General features: G+C 34.6%; 1 protein-coding gene across 4 annotated transcripts in view; it reads left to right on the top strand.

Moving 5' to 3' along the window:
• LOC112053343 (uncharacterized) overlaps positions 1–26,976 on the top strand; it is a 177,828-nt gene that overhangs the window by 670 nt on the left and 150,182 nt on the right. The gene's annotated exons all lie outside the window — the stretch shown is intronic.

Here is a 26,976-nt window from a genome sequence, read left to right as displayed (position 1 = left end):
CGCGCAAAGTACGAGTAAGTATTGTTGGCACTTCATAATGTACAAACAGTTGAAAGGTATATTATGGGCTGCGACGGTACGATAGCATTTTCTAGGTTAACTTCTATTTCAGATATTATAATGCGAGACGCTGTATCTTCAATTTGTCAAGTTGATGTCGGTATATTTAGCAACATATTCTCAACCTCTTGTCATGCATGAAAAAAATTAGGAATATTTGTATGAGTGAGTTCGGCATTCATTAGTCTAATGCCAATTTTCACCACATTCTAATAATTGTCGGATAACTTATTTACTAATTTTGTCTTTGTCATTTGACATAAAGCAAGACAGTGACAAAACGTAAGGTTAGATTAATCGACACGTCTTGTCAGAAGGTGGTGAAACCGGCTTTTATTATCCTAAATACTTTTATAGTAAAATTTGTGTATTATGTAGTGAACTAACCTCAAAAAATCTTACGTTTGTAGCTAGCTTTCCTCGAATCACTCTATTTGGGGCTTTCGCTCCGTTATAAATCAGAATTCTTTATAGCACCGTTTTATTACTGTTTATTATCACATACATCTTCTATTTTACTTGTTTTTTATTATCTGTTTATGTCCAAACTTTGAATGTGTTGAGGTGCAACATTTCTACGTAACTTTTCTTTTATACTTTCGTTTAAAACGAGTATGTCTAGAATTTAAAATTATTTTGTTGCGTCCGTATTTTTAAAAATGGTTTGTAGCACTAACCCACTGGAACTATATTTATCTGTACGTGTATAAAATCAGTAATAGAGGTACGTACTTACCTACCTGACTATTATAGATTTTTAGGATAATTATGACGGGTGAGTTTTTAGTACCTAGGTATGTATTAAATAAAATAAGTATCGGTAACTTAATGAAATTAACATTGTTAAGGGTGGTGAGTATTTAATCTACTGTTTAAATTTATAATGTATTAATTTATATCTAATTGTATATTGAAATACCTAAGCAGGTGTGGCAATTAAGATAACGGCCAATAAACTGCTTTTTAGCCATTAGAATATGAGTGTTTCAAATTTTTTGATACTTGTCATAAATAATTTTAGTTATTTACGATTTAATAACGTCGACGGGGAGTACAGCACTTTAAAATAGACAGCTGTAATAAAATTCCATACCGCTTCTAATAAATTATCGGAAGACGTTCTTTTTATTGGAGTAACGAATGGTGAGATGAGTAATGGTGCAAGTTTCACCAATAAATCATGCTTTCCCCGTTCGAGTGGAGCTTCCGCGTTGGGGTTGTATTTGGCAAGAGATCTCCTTACTTGTTAGTTTTGTTAGACGCCCTTATCTAATGTCTGCAATCGGCTACAGAGAAAAATATAGCTTTTAAGGGTATCATTTGGTAATCTTTTATATCCGAACTTCTGAAGCGAGGTGTTTATTTTGCTGGCTACTTTTCTTTATGATCAGATATTTTTAAGTCAAATAAATTTTCTGGTTTTAGATGTATTTCGCATCAAGAACTTTGTAGACGTTTTGTTATTTATTTATTTTACAGTTGTTTTTTTCGAGTTGATTACTTAATATTTGTGTTTCATTGTTCCTTTAGTAAGGTATATTTAAGGCGCACTACGTACTCGTATGTGAAGATTTCACCATTATATTACTGTATGCAAAGGCATTTTTGAAGTTTATGTTCTTGTAGATAAAAGATCTACAAGAACATAAACTTCAAAAATCTCGAGTCGACTTGATGTTACAGTTAGTTATGATTCTCAATGTCTTTCAAATTCATGTGATTCATTAGCTCTATCTGCGATGACCTTACGAGTAAAATGACCATTTTTGCTGAGATATCTGGTGCAGTAGCTAATTTTATATGTAAGATTGGGTAATTTTTTGCAAATTTGGCTTATTTTACATCTGATGCTATGCTATATTTGGGGTGGTTTAACTTATTTGTCGCTAGATAAAAGAAACACCGTGGGAATAAATCCTTACTGCCAGTGGCAAGCACAAATAAAATGAAACCTTTTATATTTATGAATGTACAATTAGATACGTGATAGCCCAGTAGATATGACCTCTGCCTCCGGAGGGTGTGGGTTCGATCCAGTTAAGGGCATGCACCTCCAACTATTCAGTTTTGTGCATTATAAGAAATTAAATATCACGTGTCTCAAACTGTGAAGTAAAAGAAACCTGCAAGTACCAGAGAATTTTCTCAATTCTCTGCGTGTGAAGTCTGCCAATCCGCATTGGGCCAGCGTGGTGGACTATTGGCCTAACTAACCCCTTTCATTTTGTTAGGAGACTTGAGCTCAGCAGTGAGCCGAATATGGGTTGATAACGAAAGATGATACATTACTTAAGTATTATTAAATAAAAAGATCAAGCTTGAATCAAGTTGTTGAATAAAATGATAAAAGACGAAATAGGAACGAAATGAAACAAATAATTGAAGAACATCGCTCTCGATAACGTCGGTATTCTATCAAGAAAGTAAGAGCTAAATAGAGAAGCCGATGGGCCGTGAAATAACGTGCCGAACTCGTGGTACCTACATACCAACTTGACGAACTATTGTTTAGAATCGTAGAGATGTGGCTGGATTCTCTCCAGAGTCCTATTGATATTGAATCTGCTGGTTTGGAAATCTGTTCGACAACAGGGTTTGATTAAATGTGTTCTGTTTGAACGTTGAGGAGACAAGCCCCCAAATCCTTGGATGCCTGTAATTTAATTTCGATTTAAGCGGTTTAGGGTGGGTTACATTACATTGTCTGGAATCAATTAATCTGCATAAAAATAATTCCTAAGTTAAGAATATTGCACTTAATTAAGTACATTATTCGTTTGTGTCATTGGCATGCATAGACTACAAGCCTTTGAAAAAAGTGGCAAAGTGCTCAGAATTATTTTCTGATAAAGTAATAGCCTTCTAAGCGTTATTCACGTTGGTTCATTTCACAGGTATTTTTTTAAGGGCTTGTAGTCTAACAGTGCGATATACGAGTATGTTGTCATTTTTGCATACTACGTTGGTTAGAAAATTTTACTTTCAACTTGAGCAAAATATGAAGCTATAGATTACTAACAATATGTTATTAGTTCAAGTAAAGTTGTTGAAATATTTGATATAGCTGTAACTGTATAGAGTAACAATGTGTGAGATAGAAGGGCTATTTTATAGTAATAGTCATGTAAAAACATTAAGATTAAATATAATATTTCTAGTAGGTATGTTTGCAAAATATGTAATTCATAATATCAATAGTCTGCAAACATTCAGTTGAATAATTAATTGCAATAATAAATTAAACTATTAATTATACAAAACCCTACGTGCTTAATCAACGAGGATATACATGACTTATAATATAACTAACAACCTCCGGCTTTGCACATGTACTAAATAGATATATTTAATATGGTGCTCCATAAGTATGTGTAGAGTGATAGTATGTATAATTAATTTATACTTACTATAGAATATCTTACTAATTTTTAGTTTTTCTGTTATAATATAATAGAATACATATATACCACAAATAACAATATTTGTTTGTTTGTTAAATATATCTTCCATTTAACTAGCTCTACCTTGCTGAAAACTGCATTAAACTCCGTTGAATGGTTTAAAAGATCTAGGCGAACAACCAGCAAAAGCGACTTCATTTTATACCATACTCGTATGCAATAGTGATAATGATTAAATATGAGTACATACATAGATTTCCCTTGATTATGACTCAAATGTGATACAGAAGGTCGTTAATAGGCATTAATAATGGTTGGCAGGGGTGTTTTGATGGAGAATATTATTATCGTTGGTAAAAAGGCGTTCCCACGTTACCGGAAGTGGAGTTGGATCGCCACGCTTCGATACTCGGCTCTTTCACTATTGTCCCTTTGTTCCTACTTAGCCTCGTCAGGCTCTCAAAAGAGCGGCGCATTGTTCAATAGATCTAGTTTGCCGCACTTAACTCGTATTGCATCATTCGTTCCACACCATTTTCGTCGACCTCTCTGTTGTTTTGTAATAAAAAGGTCCAGGGTTCAAGTCAGTTTTCGTCAATTTTGGATATTCTATTTAAATTGGTCGTCTGGTGGCATTAGTAGTCGGTCAGGACGTAAGTTTCAAGTAGGCGTAGTTGACAAGCACTCTTGAAACGTCAAGTTTGACCTTTAGTAAAGACTCTACCACTGGTTAGACACATTTTTTTGCTAACCCATTGCCTGGGACATCGCGAATTGACATTAAAGAGGATGAGAAAAACATACACAGTCAATTAATTTGTAAGCTTTTATTTTGTAAGTTTTCTGTGTGGCGCATAATATGTCATGTAGGTACTTGGAATGAATATATTTATTTATTGATATACAAACAATGACAACAAGAAACATTAATAATCTATACATAGGTAAACTTAAAAAGTACTAGTGCTAAACGAAGCCATCTTTTATAGGTATATACAGCATGTTGTCTGTTGTCCGGTGAAATTTAAAAATTAAACTAGGTACACTTAAAACTACAAATTACGTTTACGTCAAGTATCCTATTGATTAAATTGTTAAATAATTACAATGAAAAATAATAATCTATACTAATAAATTAAAAAACAAACAAATTGATTATACAAAAAAAGACATAAATGAATTTGAATAGGTATATCTACAGAAATAAGTAAATAGAATAAATACCACGAATTAACTCGTTTTATAATTAAATAATGAATCCCTAGTATTACGTTTTTTAAATCCTAATAACTTCCATGCTCTTGACAATATTTAATCAATGTGCTCTTTGAAAGTGAGCTTGGAGTCCATCATGACACCTACATCTCTTATAACTGATACTTCTTCGAGCTGTTGATCCTGAATGGAATAGTTGGAGTTATGTAGATACCTAGTCCACAAAAGGCTTGCTTTGCTTTGCTTTGGGTACATTTTCTTGTATCTAGAGAAGGGTTGGCTCTACCTGCACCCTCGGTGACGCCCTTGCTAGATAATATTGTAAATGCGACAGTTTGGATAGAAATGTGTGGATGGCTAAACTAATTTTTGGCACAGAGAATAAAATTACATTATTTTAGTCTTTACAAGTTAGCCCTTGAGTACAATCTCATCTGATAGCTGGATGATGCAGTCTAACATGGAAGCGGGTTAACTTGTTAAGAGGAAGTTTAAAATCCTTTTTCGTTTGAAATACTTACTAAACTTTTTAGAAGGAAGTTGAAAATTAACACACCTTTCGTTTGGAATACCTACTAAACTTTTTACTATATTTTACCTAATTTTCTCATAGAAACTACGGGTATACGGTTGAAATCACAGGACATAGTACCTAAGTGATATTGCCCCATCATTTATCTACCATTAAATTAAGTAAGTCCTATAGAATGTCACGCCCAAGTTGACAAGCCGCGTGGATTGCACCTCGTCACGATGCTACGCCTTTGCTTGTGTACCATTCTATTCGTATTTATGCATTATTCAGGAATAGTTTCACAAGTACTAGCATGACTGCCACATTAGGTTAGGATTATTCATTATGTTTATGATTTGATGTAAGCTAAACAAATAGGTACATATATAGATATATAAAACTAAATGTATGTAAATTAATGCAATATTTTATTGAAAATACGTTATAAGTTCTACCAGAAGCAGTTGCTATTCAGTTTTTTTTTGGGATAACTTTTTTTCTCGCTTGCGATTTTACAGATATGAATACTAGAGCATCAAGCTTTTACCAATTAATAAAAAAAATTTAAAACAGCTCTTTTAAGGTCTTAACTTTAATTGATGGCCTTTTAAAAATGTTTTAGTAATTTACGTACGAGTAGTTTGAATTAGCTTCCAAGCTACAACCTTTCAACAACATTTAAAAAACGAATTACAATTTTACAATTTAAAATTACTGCTTGTTAATCTTTATAACTACCAGCAAAAGCTTGTAAAAATAAAAATGAACGTAGCATTCTACAAGGCATACTTATATCGCCCAAATTAATTAAGGCATTCCTCTTTTTAGAGCACACCGGCTATAAACATAACTTGAAATTTGCATTCTTGTTCCTGTTTCAATTCAACAGTTAACTCGTCTTAGACCACCCGCGAAGCCTTATACCTACATTTCAATACGAACTTTATCTCGACGTGATAGAATCCCATATAGTTTAGTGCAAGTATTGCTCCTACTTGCAATTCTGTGTAATCATCTTACTCGCTCCAAATCATTTTATAAATTGTATTTATCTAAATTATAGGATGTAATATCGTCTCGAGGAATTGGAGAAAAAGAAGAAAAACTACGCAAATTACGAAACTCGAATAGGAAGTCTTGATAAGATTTTTAATCTTTTTTCCCAACATCTCAAATAACAGTTGCAGCATTCGAATCTCATTAGCGAAGGAAACAAAGAATAAAAAGTTGGAGTAATAAATTTAGCGAGGCTTAAGTTGAATCGCTTACGGTTCCTTTTAATTTGGTTGGCATTGTTTGGGCGTCCCGCAGGGTGCCGCGCCGGATTTCTTTCTGGATCTCCAGCTGATTCTAACATTAGTTACTTCTTATTAGTCGATTACGAATGGAAATTAAATTTTGTGTCCCCGAAATGCTTTCGTGTTTAGAAAACAACATCTGTTCTTGTTGTTTTCAACATAATAAAAACTGAGAAGCGGCGACTCATAAAGGACTTTAAATGGTCCTTTGGCTTAATTTGTGTTAACTATTTATTACATTTTTTTTTCAAAATATATTTAAATCAGTTATTAAAATATAAAAAAGCAACACCCTGCCCTCCGGGTACAGAGATCGAGGGCACTAAGCAATTGGTGCTTAAAGAATAGTAAGGAACTTCATCAAGTTTCAAGGATAAAGCTTTTATCCGACGCATATTGACAGAAACATAACTTTTTAATTTTTCAATTATTATTTTATCCGAGAACAATACTTTAATCCGAACAAAGAAGTTATAGATATTTTTATATTATACTTAACAGATTGTGATATTTATTTTTCGGTATCTGATAGAAAAACAAACCGAAAATGGCTTCCAAGAAATCATGTTTATTTATTCGGATCGAAGTTGCCGAAGGCTTAGCTGCCAGGGGCCATATGAGGGATCCGATGACTTGGCGTTATTATATCGAGGCGGCGAGCCTATAGTCGCTGATAAAATTAATAGTTGTCCAGCTATCGATGGCAGCGATAAATTTGTATGTATGTGGAAAGAACTAGATACATCAATCATCACTGCAGTAATTGAAAACGTACCTACTATCTGTTAAAATGTTATGATAATAACACAGATCAATAGCAGATGGAACGCTCGGAACACGACGGTGTCGTACCCGTCACAAATACAATATTCAAAAACGAATACATTCTTGTGTCAGTACGACACGAAGCGTTGCATCAGTAATTTCAATATTATTCAAGAAAAATGGCGTCTTATGTTTTTGAATGTTTTAAAAACTGTTCTCAAAAACTAAAGAAATAAGATGGAATTATTTTTTATTGGTTATTTATGAGTTGTTTTTTTTATGGGTTTCACCGGCTTCAGCACGCAGTTTGATGAGTTTGTACTCTGTGGATAAATAATAAATAATGAACATCAGGTTAGGGTGACGTTTTTTAACAATCATAAATATTAATTGTTTTACTTTCTTTTGTGTCAACGTACATTTTCTCTTCAAAACCGGGCCAACCTCAGTAGCCTGGAAGAATCGGAAGGTGTCCATTCCAATCCATTGTGGAGTCAAAATCTCCGGATCATGCTCCAGTTTTCAAAATCATTTATTTCAAGTAGGCTCCGCTTACAAGAACTTTTGATACGTCAGTTGACTATATGTAAAGATTCTACCACAGGTTCCGAAGGCAGGTTCTGCTGACAAGAAACCGGCAAGAAACTCAACAATTGCTCTTTTTAAAAAAAATAATACACTGTTAAAATTTACAATTGATGACAACATTACAATTTCTTATAGTTTTACTTCTTGTGTGAAGGTGGAAGCTGATCCAATGGCCTCCAAGCACCTCGAATGAAACATAGGTATATAGAGGATTTTCAGTTGAATCTGGATGACATTGCCGTTTGGATTCGTCGATTTTTTGCGGATACGTAATAATAATAACGAAATAAATCAACTATTCACCACCACGGAATTAAGACCAGCATTAATCACCAGCAGCAACCTGTACTGCCTATCTAAGCTGCTTCTATTTAACAATCATAAAATAAAAAAGCTTGTCCCCATTTGAATAATATTAACAGCATTACTAAATTTTTAGGACAAGCAACACGTGTTTGCGAATAGACACCAAATGTGGCACATCTGTGGATAGAAGAACGTGCCGTCTCGGGTCCCGTATTAAAATTCCCACAAGTAAAATTGAATGAAAAAATGGCCCTTCCAATAGCCCCTTTTCGGCTCACAACAAACAGGCAGGTAAACGAATCTTTTACGATCTTCAGGGAATATAATGTGCACCCAATATTAAAGGAGTTTACATCTTATTACAACAGAATAGGAAATAAACTCGACACGACATTACTCGGGACATCTGTAAAAATATCAAGAATAATAAAATGAAATTGGTGTTCCTTTTTGCGTTGGTACAAAATTCATTATTTTTCACACTAAAAAGGTCTGTGTGACGTAACTTTTACATAATTGAATTTCTTTCTTTCTTTCAAAGGTGTTATGAAAAATTAATTGAATGAAGAGAAAATGGTATCTACAATATCCATTTATTCTTTCTAACAGCTACTACATCTTTAGTCTTAGACTAAAATGTAAAAACAAGTAATTTTAAACTAAGTTTGAATTAACCATTCAATGAGTTTGATTCCCGCAACTGAAAAATATTTGTGGGATGAGCATGTCGGTGTTTCTAATGTCTTGTGTGTATTTAATTAGGTACATTAAGGGCCAAGTCCTGATGTGTATATTTTTCAAGTATATTTATTTATTTACTAAGTATATAAAATAGATGGGATTAAAGTCTAATAGATCTGAATGATTAAAATAAACTTACTAACTCTCCCACTGAGACTCGGACTCAGGATTCGAACCAAAGACTACTGAAGCCAAATAGGTGTGTGACATTGGAAGATATAATAAAGACTTGAACCTTGATTAAAACGGCATTAACTTATCGAGTTATATATTCAGAATTAGTCTTGAATTAGTATGGCGAATGTAATGACTATTCCATGATTATTAATTCCAGTCAGTTCAATGACAAGTGCAACTGTCATTGAAATGTCATTTTACTAGTAAAATGTCATCATATCAATTATCAATATGTCATTGTAGAATAATAGTCATTAACATGGACCTACCAATATAAAATCCGTGGTAATGACTATTCTAATCGACACGACATGACAGTGACAGGTGTCACATAGACAAACTTTGACAGTGACTTTCACGTTCGACGTTACATATTTTAGAGACATAGACTATACCAATGATATTTTATACTAGAGATAGGGCACTAGCGCATCAAAACTGAGGCGGACAAATATGCATACGTAATTGTCTTTATCTAATTTAGACGCTTATTAAACAACGAAAGTTATTTAAACAAATAGTACCTAAATATTGGATGCAGGTGGCTCAGTATCGTGATGTTTGGAAGTCCCTACAAAAGGTCTATGTCCTGCAGTGGACGTCCATCGGCTGATATGATGATGATGATGATGATGATGATGATGACCTAAATACTGTCTACAATATCGAGTGGTGTGTTCATGAACTGTGAAAACTAATAAGTACCTAATACTTAAATATAGAATGATGTAAGTAAACACTAAAATTGTGCATGTGTCAGTGGAGTAGCTAAATTCGGATCACTTTTTGGGTCGATTTTGTAGGCACGTAACATATCTAGAGTATAAAATATCGTTCAACTATACTCATAACAATATGCTAACCACTGTACCAACGAGGCAGTTACTAACGTATACAGTATGTAAATATATCGTTCAGGTTGTAAACAAAATATCACAGCAAAATAATGGGATTCTGACCATTTCGTGACACTTTCCCATGCTGAGATAGTTTGATCCTTTGTTGACCGAGCCGGGTGGAATGCTGCCCAGTCGGTACCACTCGAAGGTTACAATGACTTGGGTTCCAATATTTACACTTATTTACATTGATATTTATGAAGTGTTGGTTCTTTGTCGGTGTTATTTGACATGCGCGAGTAGGTTGTATTTTATTTCAAACTGGCAGACGCCCCGCGGTTTCAGTCGCGTAGTTTCTATTCATTTGATAAAACGGTAATAAAATACAGCATATGACACTCGCAAATAACGTGGCTTTCTATAGGTGAAAATTTTTCATAATCATTTCAGTTTATCTAGAGATAAACCCCTACTACCTTGCAAACTTTAACCTCTTTATAATATTTGTAAAAGACGTTTCTGTACCTACTTATATTGTGTACAAGCGGCCGCCCCGCGGTTTCACCCCTTAGTTCCCGTCTTCATGACAATGCGGGCATTAGATATAGCTTATTTTACTCGCTAATAATGTAGCTTTTCACTGGAGAAAGAATTTTCAAAATCGCTTTAGTAGATCTTTAGCTTTAACTCTTTGTAATATTGCTAATATTATAGCATATAAGGACCTATTATGGATTTTTAAATCAGATAATCATTAAAATATCTCAGTTTAACGCCTGAAATGTGCAGCTGTCTATTCCTAGTCGAAACTAATATTAAAAGTTGCGCACTTTTAATCAACTAGTCCGTCGGTCTGTTACTTTTTAGGACTAAACATCTGAAACGGTATTGAAGAATTTTCGTGTAGAGATAAATTGGACCTTAAAGCAGAACATAGTTGTATGTAAAACACTACCTACTCTAGGTGACAGCTTTGTGCACGCCACTGGTATTCAGTACTAAAGGAGATGGTCCATTTCAGGTCCACTCTTGTACCCCGTATCATTAAAATTTAAAAAATACAGGGATGTTATTAAAATTTATTAAAGTGAATAAATGTAACTAAATAAAAAGAAATAAATAAAATTAAAACCCAAGTTTTTGAGTTATATCAAGATGGCGCCCTTAAAGCAACTACGACATGACAATTGACAGCAAACGTCAAATCGATTACTACATTGAAAACGTCATCAATCCGCCATTATTACCCACAATAGTGTTGCATTTCTTGGGAGTTATGAATATTATTTCGTAATTCATAAATAAATAGTTAAAGTAGTAAGTATTCATAAATAGTTAAAAAAAATATTTTCTTTTATTTCTGCTAGGGTACAATGACTGGACCTGGGCTCCATACAATTTTGGACCATCTCCTTTAACGTTAACCCCCTGAAACGTGCAGCTACTGTACTCATATGCCCCGTATGAGCGTGTGTATTCTAAACAACCGCCGCGGGGCAGTCCCTATCATAACATCATTGTTTTCACTGTCCGCTCCTAGAGCGGGGTATTATGTAAACTTTAATGTGCGCGAGCTTGAACAGGATTCCATAACAAAGAGTAATTATACGCCCGGGGAAGTAAGCCAACGTAAACTCCACTAATGTACACATCATTCGGCGTCTGTTTGCCGTGTCAATTTATTTTAAAATAAGTTTCGTCCGTTGAAAGGTATACAAATACGCCCACAGGTTAGAACGAGGTATAGTGTAAGTTGAACTATGCGCAGTAACCTCAGACCAACTATTGTATCGGACCTGCCAAAAATTAACATATATACGTTAATTTTCTGTCAAAGTATATGATCAATGACCTAATACGATTATAAAAACTGTCTCTATAGCATCGATGTTTCATAGTTGTAATCGTGTTCGTCGGTAAAGAGCTCCGTAAAAATACCTTTTTGTGTAGTTGAATAATGTAAAAAACGGCCAAAAACTTATAGTTTAGTAAAAGATACATACCAAATTTAAGCTCGTTTTCCGTAGAAAATGACAGAAAATTTAATTTGTGAATATGGGTGCGATACTGGTCCTTCTATAATTGGTATGAGGCAGTAACGCATTTTCGGGTGTTAGCTACGTAGGACGAGTGATTATAGCAACACGTTGATGCCATTACAATCTCAAATGAAATTCATCATATCATTCGGCGTCTGTTTGCCGTGTCAATTTATTTTAAAATAAGTTTCGTCCGTTGAAAGGTATACAAATACGCCCACAGGTTAAAACGAGGTATAGTGTAAGTTGAACTATACGCAGTAACACATTTTCGGGTGTTAGCTACGTAGGACGAGCGACTGTAGCAAAACGTTGACGCTATTACAATCGCATAAGAAATTCATCAAATCATTCGGCGACTGTTTGCCGTGTCAATTTATTTTAAAATAAGTTTCGTCCGTTGAAAGGTATACAAATACGCTCACAGGTTAGAACGAGATAGTACGTGGACTTTAAGTTGAACTATGCGTAGTAATACATTTTCGGGTGTTGGACCCTAGTTAGGTTTTGACGGCCTCCGGCGCAGAAGTATGTGCGGTGGATTTACATAACGGAGTTCCTGGGTTCGATTCCCGGCTGGGCAGATTGCTTTTTTCTTAATTGTGTGCCGTGGCTTGTTACCACCCTACCGACAAAGACGTACCGCCAAGCGATTAAGTGTTCCGGTACGATGTCGTGTAGAAACCGAAAGGGGTGTGGATTTTCATCCTCCTCCTAACAGGTTACTCCGCTTCCATCTTAGATTGCATCATCACTTACCATCAGGTGAGATTATAGTCAAGGGCTAACTTGTAAAGAATAAAAAAGAGCTACGTTGGACGAGTATCCATAGCAACACGTTGACGCCATTACAATCGCATAGGAAATATTCAATCATATAACCTCGGAGCACACGTAACTCTTTGGCTTATAATTGCACCTGCGCCATTTTGACTTTGCCAGGGTCTTTACATATCTAATAACATTAAAATAAGTTAATTTCTTAAAATGCACACAACTGAAAAGTTGGAGGTGCATGCCCCGGACTGGATTTGAACCCACACCCTCCGTAATCGGAGGCAGAGGTCATATCCACTGGGCTATCACGGTAATTGATATTCTTAATGATAAATATTTTATTCAAGTCCTCTCGAGTGGAATTTCATAGCGACAACTGTGACTCATACCACTTCTTAGAATTATTCAGAATCAATAACTCTTCATGTATCTTATCATATAAGTTCTTCCAATAACTAATTACTTTAGTGGTCACTGCCACTTATAAGAATTTATTTTATTATGGTAATAATCAGGTTTTAATCAGTCTACATGTTTAAGCAGTTTTAAAAAGCTTAAAGAGCTATGGCATTAAATCTAATGTGATATTAATAACCTTCTAATGTGATATTCAAAATTACCTTAAATTGCACTCTACCTTTCAAATGTCATAAAAGAGCAACTAAATCACTTGGGAGTCAGCGAAAGTATCATAAAATTCAGAATTTTAAGCCAAAATTTTTAAGAAAATCTATATGAGTAGGTATGTATACAGGCGTTCGCTAGAATTTAACTGATAAGCTGCCGCGTATTCGACTTTCTGTAAGCGTTAAATTATAAGCCTTATACAATAAACGTTTTAAACGATGCCTTCAATCATATTAACTTTAATATCAATAAAGATAAATATTTCTAATCCGATGACAAATGTATCACCGTATAGCTAATTAATTAAAAGTCATTTAAACCATAAACTATCAGCCACATTCAAACCATGTATTCAAATGACATGCTAATGTGATTCATCAAATTCCATAAGGGCTTTTGACTATCCTAATATTCTGACTATTAAGATATTTTAAATATTTACGACACACTCAGTGGTGAAGATCCGCCATCTTAGCGACCTGTCCCCCTAGCCAAGTGGCACGTCGATTCTCTTTCTACGATCGCTAACGCTTCGAAAACTAGAAAGATGTATGGGAATGACATTTGCTATCGACAGGTCACGTGATCAAGATTTATCATTCCCATACATTTTTGTAGTTTTCGAAGCGTTTGCGATCGTAGAAAGAGAATCGTAATGCCACTTGGCTAGAGGGGAAGGTTTATACTTAATAGAAATATCAGATATACCAAACGGTTGCGCTATGCGTAACTTCGTACATGGTTCCGAGAAGGAAACCGGATAACTACTTTTCCAGGCAGTTTTAACGTCCTTTGTTGTCATAGATATCTTCTTTGTTTTTATAAATCTTTACTCACAGTTTATAGATTAGGTGTTAAGTATCACCTTTATTTGATACTAGCGGACGCTTACGACTTCGTCCGCGTGGAATTTAGTTTTTCACGAATCCCTCGGGAACCACGGATTTTTCCGGGATAAAAAGAAGCGTATGTGTTAATCCAGACTATAATATTTCTTAATACCAAATTCCATCTAATTCGTTTCAGTAGTCGAGGCTGTTTGTTTGTAGACTCTATCTCTCTGTTCTGCTGAGTAGAGCCGACAACGTTCTCGTGTCATAGTGAATTGCGTTTAATATGAATAAAATTGTCAACTGGCAGTAAAAATGAACGGTACTACCACATTGCTTGCCTTTTATGTGTTTCTCCGGGACACTTAAGGTTAATAAAAAATAATTTGCATTAGTTATACGGCTATTTAACAAGTAATTAAACTAATTATTCAAATTTGTTTATGTTTAGTTCAAGAAAGAACTTTGCAATTGAAATTTTCATCCTTTAGTGTCCACGTTTGAACCAGAAACTTTAATTTTCCGTTGGATCAAAGTGTGACAAATTGAATTCAAAAGCTTTTTACAGCTTTCTATTCTTACAATTATTATGAAACTAGCAATTCGCCCTATCAAAATATAAAAACAGACCATTCCACCATGCATTGATGTATTAGGCTAATCATTTCAAATGAATCACTATTTATCGCTGAAAACCGTATAAAAATTCGTTTAGTAGTTTTCAAGTTTATTGCGAGCAGTCAGACTTAGCGCACAATTTTTTTTTTTATTATTTTTTTTTTATTTACAAGTTAGCTCTTGACTACAATCTCACCTGGTGGTAAGTGATGATGCAGTCTAATATTTAAGCGGGCTAACTTGTTAGGAGGAGGATGAAAATCCACACACCTTTAGGTTTCAAAGCGACATCGTACCGGAACGCTAAATCGCTTGGCGGTACGTCTTTGTCGAAGCCTCCCACCAGCCAGACCTGAACCAATTAAGAAAATCTCAATCGGCCCAGCCGGGTATCGAACCCAAGACCAGTTTTAGTAAATCCACCACGCATACCACTGCGCCACAGAGGCGGTCAAAACTTTGTTTTAAAGCTTAAACTTATTTAACTACTATAATATAACTTATGGCATGATATATTTAAATTGTCTTTAGAATTACAACTATGTCATAAAAGCTTGTAGCGACTATGTTTAAAAATATATATCATTTACAAGATTAGAAACAAACGTAGATATAAACTTTCATAAATTGAGTTAAGTAGATACCGATTTAAAACTTGTTGCTTTAATACTTTGGCGTTCCATAAAATTATTACCTACTTGGAATAATTTCGAAAATCGTGCAGTTGACTTCTGAACTCCGACGTGGCATGAGATCGAGGTTTAGTGCCTATAAACTCTTTATTGCCCATTGTCGACTATTATTACTTAAACCTTATGACTTATGAAGCAATAAATTCGATCTTTTCATACCTTGCGTCGCTTCCCTTCCTGTTGGTCTCAAATCGTCGCACAACAATTTAAAACGACATAATTTCATAACTCCTCGCATAGAGCTATAATGTTGCAAAGATTATTATTATAATCATAAACTATAAATAATAGGCATTTATTTTATTGTTATTTATGTAGTATATATTATATTTATATTTTTAGTTATAATATATTATGCAATACATATGTTAATTTTAATATCATATTTACGTATATATATTTATTTAATTATTTATATATATAATTACATATAATGTACCTGTTGCACCTTCCCGCTCTTTCTTCGCAAGTTCTCTCGTCAGGGGTTGCCTGGTAGAGATTACTTATAGTAATAAGGCCGCCTTTGCATGCTAAGTTTAAATTATCTTTTTAATGTTTTAATTTATAATTGTATTTTTGTGTGCAATAAAGTATTTCTTTTTCTTCTTCTTCTTCTTCTATAAAGTCGCAAAGATGTATTATTATAGCTATTCTGTGCTTCTACTACAAAAAACTTATTACTTGCGACTATATTAACAAGTAATCTCACATGCCTAACGGCTTGACGTCCAATAAAACTGATCATGTGTTGGAATTGTCATGCACATCGCGACCAACACACGATCAGTTTTATCGGTTGTCAAGCCGTTATCGTTGCGTGCATGCGAGATTACTTGATCGTCAGTGGCTGACAATAAGTCCGAGTCAGGCTAATAAATAAAGTACCCTATTTTGACAAAATATAAACAAAACTTTTTTTTTAGATAAATGTGCTGTTTACATTTTTTTTCGAATATTTGGCCTGCCTATTGTCACTTCAGCTTCGCGACTCGCTGAGCTATGTCAGTGAGTTTGGGGTTTGGCTCGTCTGCGGATCTCCTCATTTCTGATTCGATCACGCAGAGCATATCTCGCTCCATAGCCAGCTGAATGACTTCAAATAAGGCCCATACTTAGTTAGAATTCTCTATATATACACCGAAATAAGATCAAAACAGTAAAAAATAATTCAAAAGTAGTAAAAAAATAATAATACATTACTTACTCTAATTTCCATTACATTACAATAATGTCAAATGAAACAAACAAAGAAACGGCACTACAAAGTACAACCAACAGCCAAATGGTACTTAAAGTAGAAAGCAAGCGATATCTCACACTCGAACGGAATTGCATTTAAATTTTGCACAAAAGACATTGACAAAAGTACAAAGTCCGTAAGAGCCAACGCCTTATTGAAACCCATAGCCCAAGGTACATTCTAAGCATGAAAATATTCTCACAACAAAGCCAAAGCCGAGCTTCTTATATTGGACCTTTCTTGAGCCGTTTCATTGTAACCTTAATGCTGTATTATATTAATGCGATAAACATCTCCTATGTGGGATCAGTGCTCGTTTTTTTGTGAATATAGCTCCAATATTGGCATATAATGATTGATAAAAACAAGCGCGCATGGCCTTTTTAATATTCACGAGATGAAATATTCAAGACGCAATGTTTTTAGTATATTTTACATATAATATTAAAGTTTTCTTCAAAACAGTTTATTAATTGAAAAATGGACTAACTACGAGTTACGTTAAAGAATATTATGATTTTAAAAGATAGAGGTAAAACAATATTACCTTTGATTCGATTATGAGCACTTGGTTTTGTTAAAATAGAAGTGTAATTTTATAGTTAACTAGCGGACGCGGATGCGGAGCGACTTGGTTTGCGTGAAATTTAGTTTTTCACAAATCCCTCGGGAACCATGGATTTTTCCGGGACGATAAGGAGCCTATGCGTTAATCCAGGGTAAAACCTATTTTCATTTCAAATTTCAGCCAAATCAGTGCGGTCGTTAAAGAGTAACACACATCTATATAAACTTTCGCGTATATAATATTAATAGGATTAACAGTTAACCGCTACTTCGTCCGCTTGGAAATGAAAAATAAAAGTTACATACCTAAGTTACTCCTTATAACATATAGCTATGCCAGTAAAAGTTCTGTCAAAATCAGCTGTTTCAGAGATTAGCCGTAACATAATAAAGACAGACGAACATTGATTTTTGAAATAAGTACCGTATCTTAAACAGCATAATTTTTACAAACAGATACTAATTATTTATTTCAATAGATTAATAACAAGCAATGTAGTAAGTATTTATTAAAAAAAAATGTTACTTTGGATCACTAAATTACGATGAATTTCAATCTCTATTAAAAATAAGTATGTGCGGTAGGCTTAATGGAGTCGGTAATATCTCTGGTTACCGAGTTCTTATCTCCGATCAGAGGAACTATTCCGTTGAGAAATCTTTTCAAATTATACCGCGTAATATTGTTAGGGCGACTGTGGTTTTATATCGATATTCAATGTGATTGACGAAATTGTATTCAGTTACTAAAGGAAGTACGATTTATTACGAGTATAACTGTTGTGAAAAATATAATATTATCGTAGTTCTAAGAATACTGAAGATATAAAAATATTGTTACACATTTCTAATTTTCTACATTTGAAAGAAAGAAAGAAAAAAAAATGCGTTTATTTCGAAATGGCCCCAGCTCATCATAATGCTACGTGACCATTTGAATTTGGACACGTAGCACGTAGATTGGGTAACGCCACGAACACAGCCAACACAACCTTATAATCTAAACTAATACCTACAATGACATTAAACTGAAAAAAATTTTAATAAAAAAAATTCAACCGACTTCCAACTCAAAAAATAACTTTAACTAAAAAGCAAAAAATAACATCCTACCTATGTGCTACCTTCTGATCAGTTTGAAGGCGGTGCCAAGCCAGTGATGTTTTAATTAAATACGTTTGAACTACAAAATTTCTGTGGTTATTCCAGAAACAGCTTTAATTAAAACACGACACTGGCTTGGCACCGCCTTCAAACTGATCAGAAGGTAGCACATAGGTAGGATGTTATTTTTTGCTTTTTAGTTAAAGTTATTTTTTGAGTTGGAAGTCGGTTGAATTTTTTTTATTAAAATTTTTATTTTTTTATTTTTAGTGTTAGCATACTCACTACGTGTGTACAGTCACAACCTATCTAAGTGGAAAGTTCTTATCAATACAAAATTATCAAGTCCAAACACAAGGTAGCTACTGTGAGCCGTCGAGGAGTTCTCTTCACTGTGCTACGTCTTCATCACCAGACCCTTAATACAGTCGCAATCCATCTAGGTGGAAAGTTCTCATCAATACAAATTTATCAAGTCCAAACACAAGGTAGCTACTGTGAACCGTCGAGGAGTTCTCTTCACTGTTCCTCGTCTTCATCATCAGACCCTTAATACAGTCACAATCCATCTAGGTGGTAAGTTCTCATCAATACAAATTTATCAAGTTCAAACACAAGGTAGCTACTGTGAACCGTCGAGGAGTTCTCTTCACTGTCCCTCGTCTTCATCACCAGACCCTTAATACAGTCACAATCCATATAGGTGGAAAGTACTCATCAATACAAATTAATCAAGCCCAAACAAAAGGTGACTGCTGTAAATTCTTGACGAGTTCCATCGTCTGTGTTTCGGCTCCATCATCAGACCAACTCCAAACCTTCATAAAGTTGTAGTGGTTTAAAATACCTTATGGAAACACTAACAAACGTACTAGCCGTCTCTACAACTTTCGAAAGTTCCCCTCAATTTCTCCAGGATGCCATCATCAGATCCTGACATGAAAAAAATGGGACCACCCTGGAAGTAAACCCTACAAAACAAAAAAAGAATTTTCAAAATCGGTCCATAATTGACGGAATTATCGCTGGACATACATAAAAAAAAAAAAAAAAAAAAAACATACATACAGCCGAACGTAGAACCTCCTCCTTTTTGGAAGTCGGTTAAAAACTTAATAATAAATAACCAAAAAGAACTAAAATGAGTTAAACCATAGACCTAATAAAAAATATTATACTATTATTTCAATACATAATTACATATATAATATTATAATAAATACATATGTACATACATTTTTAATGTATATATAGGTATTTTACATATATATTACGGGGCTGTGACACCACCAACTACTCAAGTCGAGGCAAGGAGGTTTTCACCGAAATAATCTTAGAAGAAAGAAAAGTTCAGTAGGTATACCATGGTCCGACGCAGGATTCGAATTTAGGACCTCGTGATCTAAAGCCACATCTTAGGCTAACAACACGACCAACGGAGCAGTTATTATAATATATTAAGCATCAATAACAACCCACAATCGACTTACTGTTGAGGAGGCACCTCTCATAATGAGGCCTGTTTCGAACCTAGGCCTTTCGAATCAGGCAGGGGTCATATCCACTGGGCAATCACGTGCTTTACAAAATGATAATAAATGTATTGAAATATTTGGATTGGATGACACGGCATGAATCTTCATATTTAGTGAGCATCGGACGGCCATATTGTTAAGGGCACGCACAATGAAAGTTGTGCCTTCTCTGAATAATTGCCGTATTTAACTTTGAGGATTTACCGCCCCAACCGCACAATAAAGTATCACGGACGGTAAGCTAACAAACCTTTTTTTGTTAAGCACACAGAAATGGATAAACATTAAACTCGTTGAGAGCATATTTATATAATTTATGTATTTACTAACAACTTTTCAGTTGTGTGCATTTTAAGAAATTAAATATCACGTGTCTCAAACGGTGAAGGAAAACATCGTGAGGAAAACTGCATACCAGAGAATTTTCTTAATTCTCTGCGTGTGAGAAGTCTGCCAATCCACATTGGGTCAGCGTGGTGGACTAAGGCTTAACCCCTCTCATTCTGAGAGGAGACTCGAGCTCAGCAGTTAGCCGAATATGGGTTGATAACAAACTGACCCGACAAATGTTGTTATGCTATAATATATTATTATTTTATGACAAATAAAAACTGTTATATATATAAATTTCTTTCAAACAAAAATATCAAAAACGCAATTAAAATGAGGGGTGGGTAGGTAAGTAACTACCAAAATATTAAAAAAAACATTTCATAAAAATCAGTCATGCCATTTTTGGATTGAGCGTCCACCAACGCCAACCACCAACCACCACCAACCAGGCATAATGCGAGATTTTTTAATTAGATAAAGAGTAATGAGAGTTAAAACCGAGTTCTGAATGAAATAACAAAAAAAATACTAAGTAAATAAGAGAAAAGAAGCAATACACAAGAGACCGTAAGCAATTTTTGAATAGTTTTATTCATGTTTGGTCGCCAATTTAGTTACTCGTAACTATTATTAGAATAGTTACCTAGTATTTCACATAACAGACAATCAAGCAACTTTCAAAGTATGTAGCACAATTAACTATTATATTATGACTATATTAATACTATAAAGATGTAGAGTTTGTGTGTTTGTGTGATTGTAAGGTTGTAGTAAGTAATCCTTAAATATACTAATCCGATTTTGAAAATTCTTTAAGAACTAGAAAGCCACAATATTTGTGAGTTCCATAGGCTATATTTTATCCCCGTATTTCCATAGGAAAATAAGATGAAACCGCTAGAAGTCTGCCAGTATGAAATTTATTACCTACTGGTTAATTAGTTCAAACTCTAGCAATATTTGTTAGTTAATAGTACTCGTAAATAATGTGCATGCCGTGTCTATGTTCATTTGATTGTGCAGAGCCTTGTTTGTGTTTTTTTTTTTAAATTGTAGTTGTGTAAATGCTGCAACACTCACTGGTGGACCAAATAAATAAATCAAAACACTCTATCAAGTGTCTACGCGGTTCAAGTATGAACTTTTCTTATTAAACTTTCACCGCAGATGAAGTGCCTAACGAAATTGTTACATAGCTCTTTACACTGGCCTTAGTAATCGTCGCCCGGATTATTCAACTTTATTTATGCGCCACGTCGTTCTAACTTCGACCACAATGGGATGTTGAAGTCGAAATAAAATTCTGCGTTACTGTGCCATATATTATATCCGCGCGACGTATGAAAAGATTTCTTTACTCCGAACTTTTCTAACTTGCAGCTGTATAAAAGGAAAGTTACTCGGTTCTTTTATTTCTAATTTCTTTAAATTATGTAGTATTTCAAGATGTGTACGATAAGAATCGTGGCGATTTGCTTTTTTTTTATACTCTACAAGTTAGCCCTTGACTACAATCTCACCTGATGTGAAGTGATGCAATATAAGATGGAAGCGGGCTAACATGTGAGGAGTAGGATGAAATCCACACTTCTTTCGGTTTCTACACGACATCGTACCGGAACGCTAAATCGCTTGGCGGTACGTCTTTGTCGGTAGGGTGGTAACTAGCCACGGCCGAAGCCTCCCACCAGCCAGACCTGGACCAATTAAGAAAACCTCAATCGGCCCAGCCGGGGATTGAACCCAGGACCTCCGCCTTGTAAATTCACCGCACATACCACTGCGCTACGGAGGCCAAATGTCGCAATCGGCATGATGTCATGTACATCGCGATCAACACACGGTCAGTTTTATCGGCTGTCAAGCCGGTAGCGTTCAGGCATGTGCGCTTACTTGATTGTCAGTGGCTGATATTAAGTCCTGTGACGCTAACATGCGACCAATGAGATAATTTCATGAAGAGAAATAGACAAACAACCTCTGCAACCGAAAATACCACTACATCTATCATCTCCTATTAAAAAGTGGATGGATGCACAATCAGCAACCAAAAAACGTCCCCACTCAATGAATGCCAAACACAACTTCTTGGCGCTCAATTTAAATAGTAGTCTATTTAAATATCAAATTCAAAAACCTTAAACTCGATCTTTAAGGTTAAATTTGCTCTGAATTTGGGATTTTATTAAATATTGGACTACATTCAAAGGCCTAGGTAGGTATAATTTTCTTTACCAACAATTCTAAAACTGTCAAAGCAAAATTGACCAGTTTTTAAGTGAAATTTTCTACATGATTGTGCGTCCTTTTTATAAGTGGTCAATAACTACCTATATCTTTTATTGCGTTGGGACGAAAGATATAGACTAGAACAAGCGACTTGACACCTCAGTACTAGATTAGTCATATAACATATTTTTTCAGATGTTGAGATTATGTTCGAAACGAGATTTGATTAAATAATTATGTCTTTAGTAATTTAAGTAATATTACCTTCACGGTGAATCGTATTTAAATTTCATATGACATTTTAATGCACACACAAAATTTAATTATGTGTTAATTTATAGGCAGTTAAAGTTTTATTCGGAACTTAATATTTTCATTTATTTAATATGAATATTGGTACATACTATATTAAGTGTAAACTCACAACAAATGATAATTGATTTATTAAGTGTATTTTTAAGCCCCGGCGAAGAATAGGGGTGTTACAGGTTCGACGTGTCTGTCTGTCAGTTTGTTTGTGGTACCATTATTAGTATAGATTGTGGTAGTCCAGGGATAAACTACTAATACTACTATTCAATCTTGTGATTATACCTACCTATTGTTTCCCATATTAGAACATTGTATAAACTTAGCACTACGGTGTCTCATATGAATATTAATAGAGAATGCATATAAAGTGATTACCGGTACTCGAGATGTATAATTAACCGCTTCTACGAATGATGTGGGAAACTGAAGCTTCAGATTAACGATGTAGTGACTACAGAGTTTTCTAAAGTTCATGTTAATGATAAAGAAGTCAAAAAAGGTAGATTGGTTACTTAAACCACATTCGATGTTAACTGGCACACAAAACTATTTCAGTGGCGTTGCCAACGGAACGATGACAGTGAGGCGACTGAGCTTAGGTTTGCTAATTAGCATAGTTTTAACGTGCCACTTGCGGTCCGCGTATAACATATCTAAGTACCTCTTTCTCCTACTAACATAATTACCAGCAGGTCTTGTATTAAATTGAGACGCCTGCATGTCAGTCTACTTGGTGGGGGTTGGACCAACACAGCACTTTCTTTGTCAGGTCGCAGGGTCACCATTCCGGCACCTTGGGTCGCCAACGTCTATCGACTTTTCGAAATATTTGCCATTGCCACATCAGCATCGCGACTCGTTAAGCTATGTCGATAACTTTGGTTCTTCTGCGGATTTCCTCATTTCTGATTCGATCACTCAGAGATACTCCTAACATAACTAGTTTCATCGCCCGCTGTGTGACTCTAAGCCTTCTTAGGAGGCCCATAGTTGACGACCAATTCTCGGAACAATAGGACATCACTGGCAACTCACAGTATAGTAGTTAGTAGTGCAATAGTAGCAGTAGTACTTAAGTCGAAGTCAAATTTTTTTTTTTTTTTAAATTAAGTGAAAAGTAGTGTATGGTTTATCTGTGGCAAAACATCGTTCCTTGGATCAGCTAGTATTTTTTTTCAAGTAAATTTTTTGTAATGTATATAAAAACTGTGAATAAAAACAAAAGCTTTTGCAAATACACAAGCTACCCGTTTAATTGGCACAACATTGAACGTTGGCGTGTTTTCGTCGAGATAAGCCGTAAGTGCACACCGAGCTTAAATGCATTTTATGTAGTCAATTTACTGGATGTTTGTCAATAAGAATAACGAAGAGAATATAATATAAATTTTGTATTTTATGCAACATATTCTGATATCGAAAGTACGAGTAATAATGCTACTCCTTCAGTATAAAGAAGATGGCCCATTTCAGGTCCACTCTTGTACCCCGTATCATTAAAATTTAAAAATACAAGGATTTTATTAAAAATTATTAAAGTGAATAAATCTAACTAAATAAAAAGAAATAAATAAAATAAAAACCCAAGTTTTTGAGTTATTGCCAAAGTGGCGCCCATAGATCGACTATTGACAGCAAACGCCAAATCGATTAATGCATTGAAAACGTCATCTATCCGCCATTATTACCCTTAATAACGTTGCATTTCTTGAGAGATAATGAATATTATTTCAAAAGAATTTAAGTAAATTCGTAAGTATTTTGGCTAGGCGCTGACAGACCATATATTCAGTAATTTAGATATATTTACGTATGTATATATTATAAATCTATTACATATTAATATTATAAAGCTGAAGAGTTTCTTTGTTTGTTTGATTGAACGCGCTAATCTCAGGAACTACTGGTCCGATTTGAAAAATTCTTCCAGTGTTAGATAGTCCATTTATCGAGGAAGGCTATATATATGATTGTAAATTTAGTGAATTTATAAAATAACGGTAAATAAGACGACGTAGCCTTCGTATCGTGATCTGCTATACCAATTAATGTCGTATACATGTTTTATTATCCAATAAAAGGAGGAAAGTAAAACGTGTGTGCATTCTAATTTGTACGTTTACCTTCCTTATCTACATCGACACGCCATGCACCTGTCAATTAACGAAGCCAATGCCTCTAAATAAGTCCTGATTTTACAACTTTCAAACCTTTCCGTGCTTTATTATATGCATAGTATGCAGTAGATTCCATCGGGGATCCTTTTAGAACTATGTCCGGATCTTATCAAATAACGATGAACTCGTAAATATATCGCCTATCCGTAGGTATAAAACAGGAGGTGTATTGTTTAAACAGGAGGTCTATTTAAAATATTTACCAAAAACGAAAGATAAGCACACAGGATGAACTTGTTACTTTCAAAAGTTTTTTGGAGTTAGAAGATATTTTTGTAAATATTTATGAATTTTAAAATTAAGCCTCATAAACCTTAACTAACTATCCTACTAACTATCCTAGATGGAATACAATAAGAAATTTAAGAAAGAAAGAACTTTATTGTACACCACAAAGAACATACAAATCAATAGATACCGAAAAATTACAAAATGCACAATTTAAGCGACCTTGTCGCTAACAAGCGATCTCTTCCAGGCAATATCTATGCTAATATTATAAAGCTGAAGAGTTTTTTGTTTGTTTGTTTGTTTGTTTGTTTGATTGAACGCGCTAATCTCTGGAACTACTGGCCCGATTTGAAAAATTCTTTCAGTGTTAGATAGCCCATTTATCGAGGAAGGCTATAGGCTATATATTATCCCTGTATTCATACGGGGACGGGAACCACGCGGGTCAGCTAGTAATATAATATAGGCATAAAGTAAAGATAAAAGGTTAGCTAACTTATCCTAATAGCTATACAAATCATGCCCACGTGTAATGGTGACAAGAATACTGACTGCATTCATCAGCAAAGCTGATCCTTTACGCATAAGTCAGTCCTTTTGTCTAGGCACCTAGCCGCATTGCAAAAATTCGGAGATATTTTTGGCACTGTGATTCCATGGTCCAAGTGTCTCCACAGCAAAAAGGGGTCGTAGATTAATTAATCATACCCACTTCTCTCTTATTAGCATTTGAGACTGCATCGTTGGTTTCGCCACTGAAATTGTGTGACTCGATTTTTTGTCAAAGTTGTCGGGTAAAAAGACAGATGAGCATATGACCTCCTCCTTTTTGAAAGTCTGTTACACCACTTACTGCTTCTGTACGCAGAAGAGAATAAAGAAAAGACATGGAATTTCCAGGACTGCTTGTAAAAGATTGCAAATGAAACCTTCTTTAAATAACCAAATTTTAATTCAAACGTTTCAACTATTGTTGCAAACAAAGTACTTAAATTTTGTATTTTTTAATTAATTCTGTTCAATTTAAAGCTCCATTTTTTTTTCATTTCACTAAATTGAGTATATTACACCCATTCGCAGTTTGTTAGCAATGTAAATACGAAAATCAAAATACAAAACTGAGTTACTGACTCGTGATTGTGAATAATTAAATATTTTTATGCAATGCATAAATATAGCGGGAGCGATGTTTTTGCACGAGTAAAGTCTATTTAATTGGCATTGCAAAGCGCTAAGCTGATAAGGCACAATACTGTATGTAAAACTAAATTTTGCATTGAAATTTGAATCTTATGCTTCGCTAATTGTAGACCTAAATTCGTATATATTCAAAGGATTTTACTTAAGTGCCAGCCTTCCTAAATAATATGACGAAAGGCGGTAGGGTTGCGAAGACGTAACGCCTGATGAAGTTATTATGAGATCCGAGGAAAAGAGGAATGGTCGATAAAAATCTACGATGCAACTCTAGAAAATAATTACGTCTACCAGTAATTAGAGTAAAATGAGAATCATTTGTTTCATGTAGGGTTAGTTCACAAGCACTTTTGAAACGTCAATTTATAAAAGCTACAAGCTAGTAATCAACTGACTGACGACATCAAGCGAGTCGCAGGGATTCGCTGGATGCAGGCGGCTCAGTATCGTGATGTTTGGAAGTCCTTACAAAAGGCCTATGTCCTGCAGTGGACGTCCATCGGCTGATATGATGATGATGATGATGATAGTAATCAAAAAGGCATTTTAATTAAAGTCTAAGAA

This window comes from Bicyclus anynana, chromosome 14 (assembly GCF_947172395.1).
Source record: "Bicyclus anynana chromosome 14, ilBicAnyn1.1, whole genome shotgun sequence".
NCBI lineage: Eukaryota > Metazoa > Arthropoda > Insecta > Lepidoptera > Nymphalidae > Bicyclus > Bicyclus anynana.
Note: the sequence above shows the minus strand (reverse complement) of the source record. Positions and strands in the feature narration are given on the sequence as shown.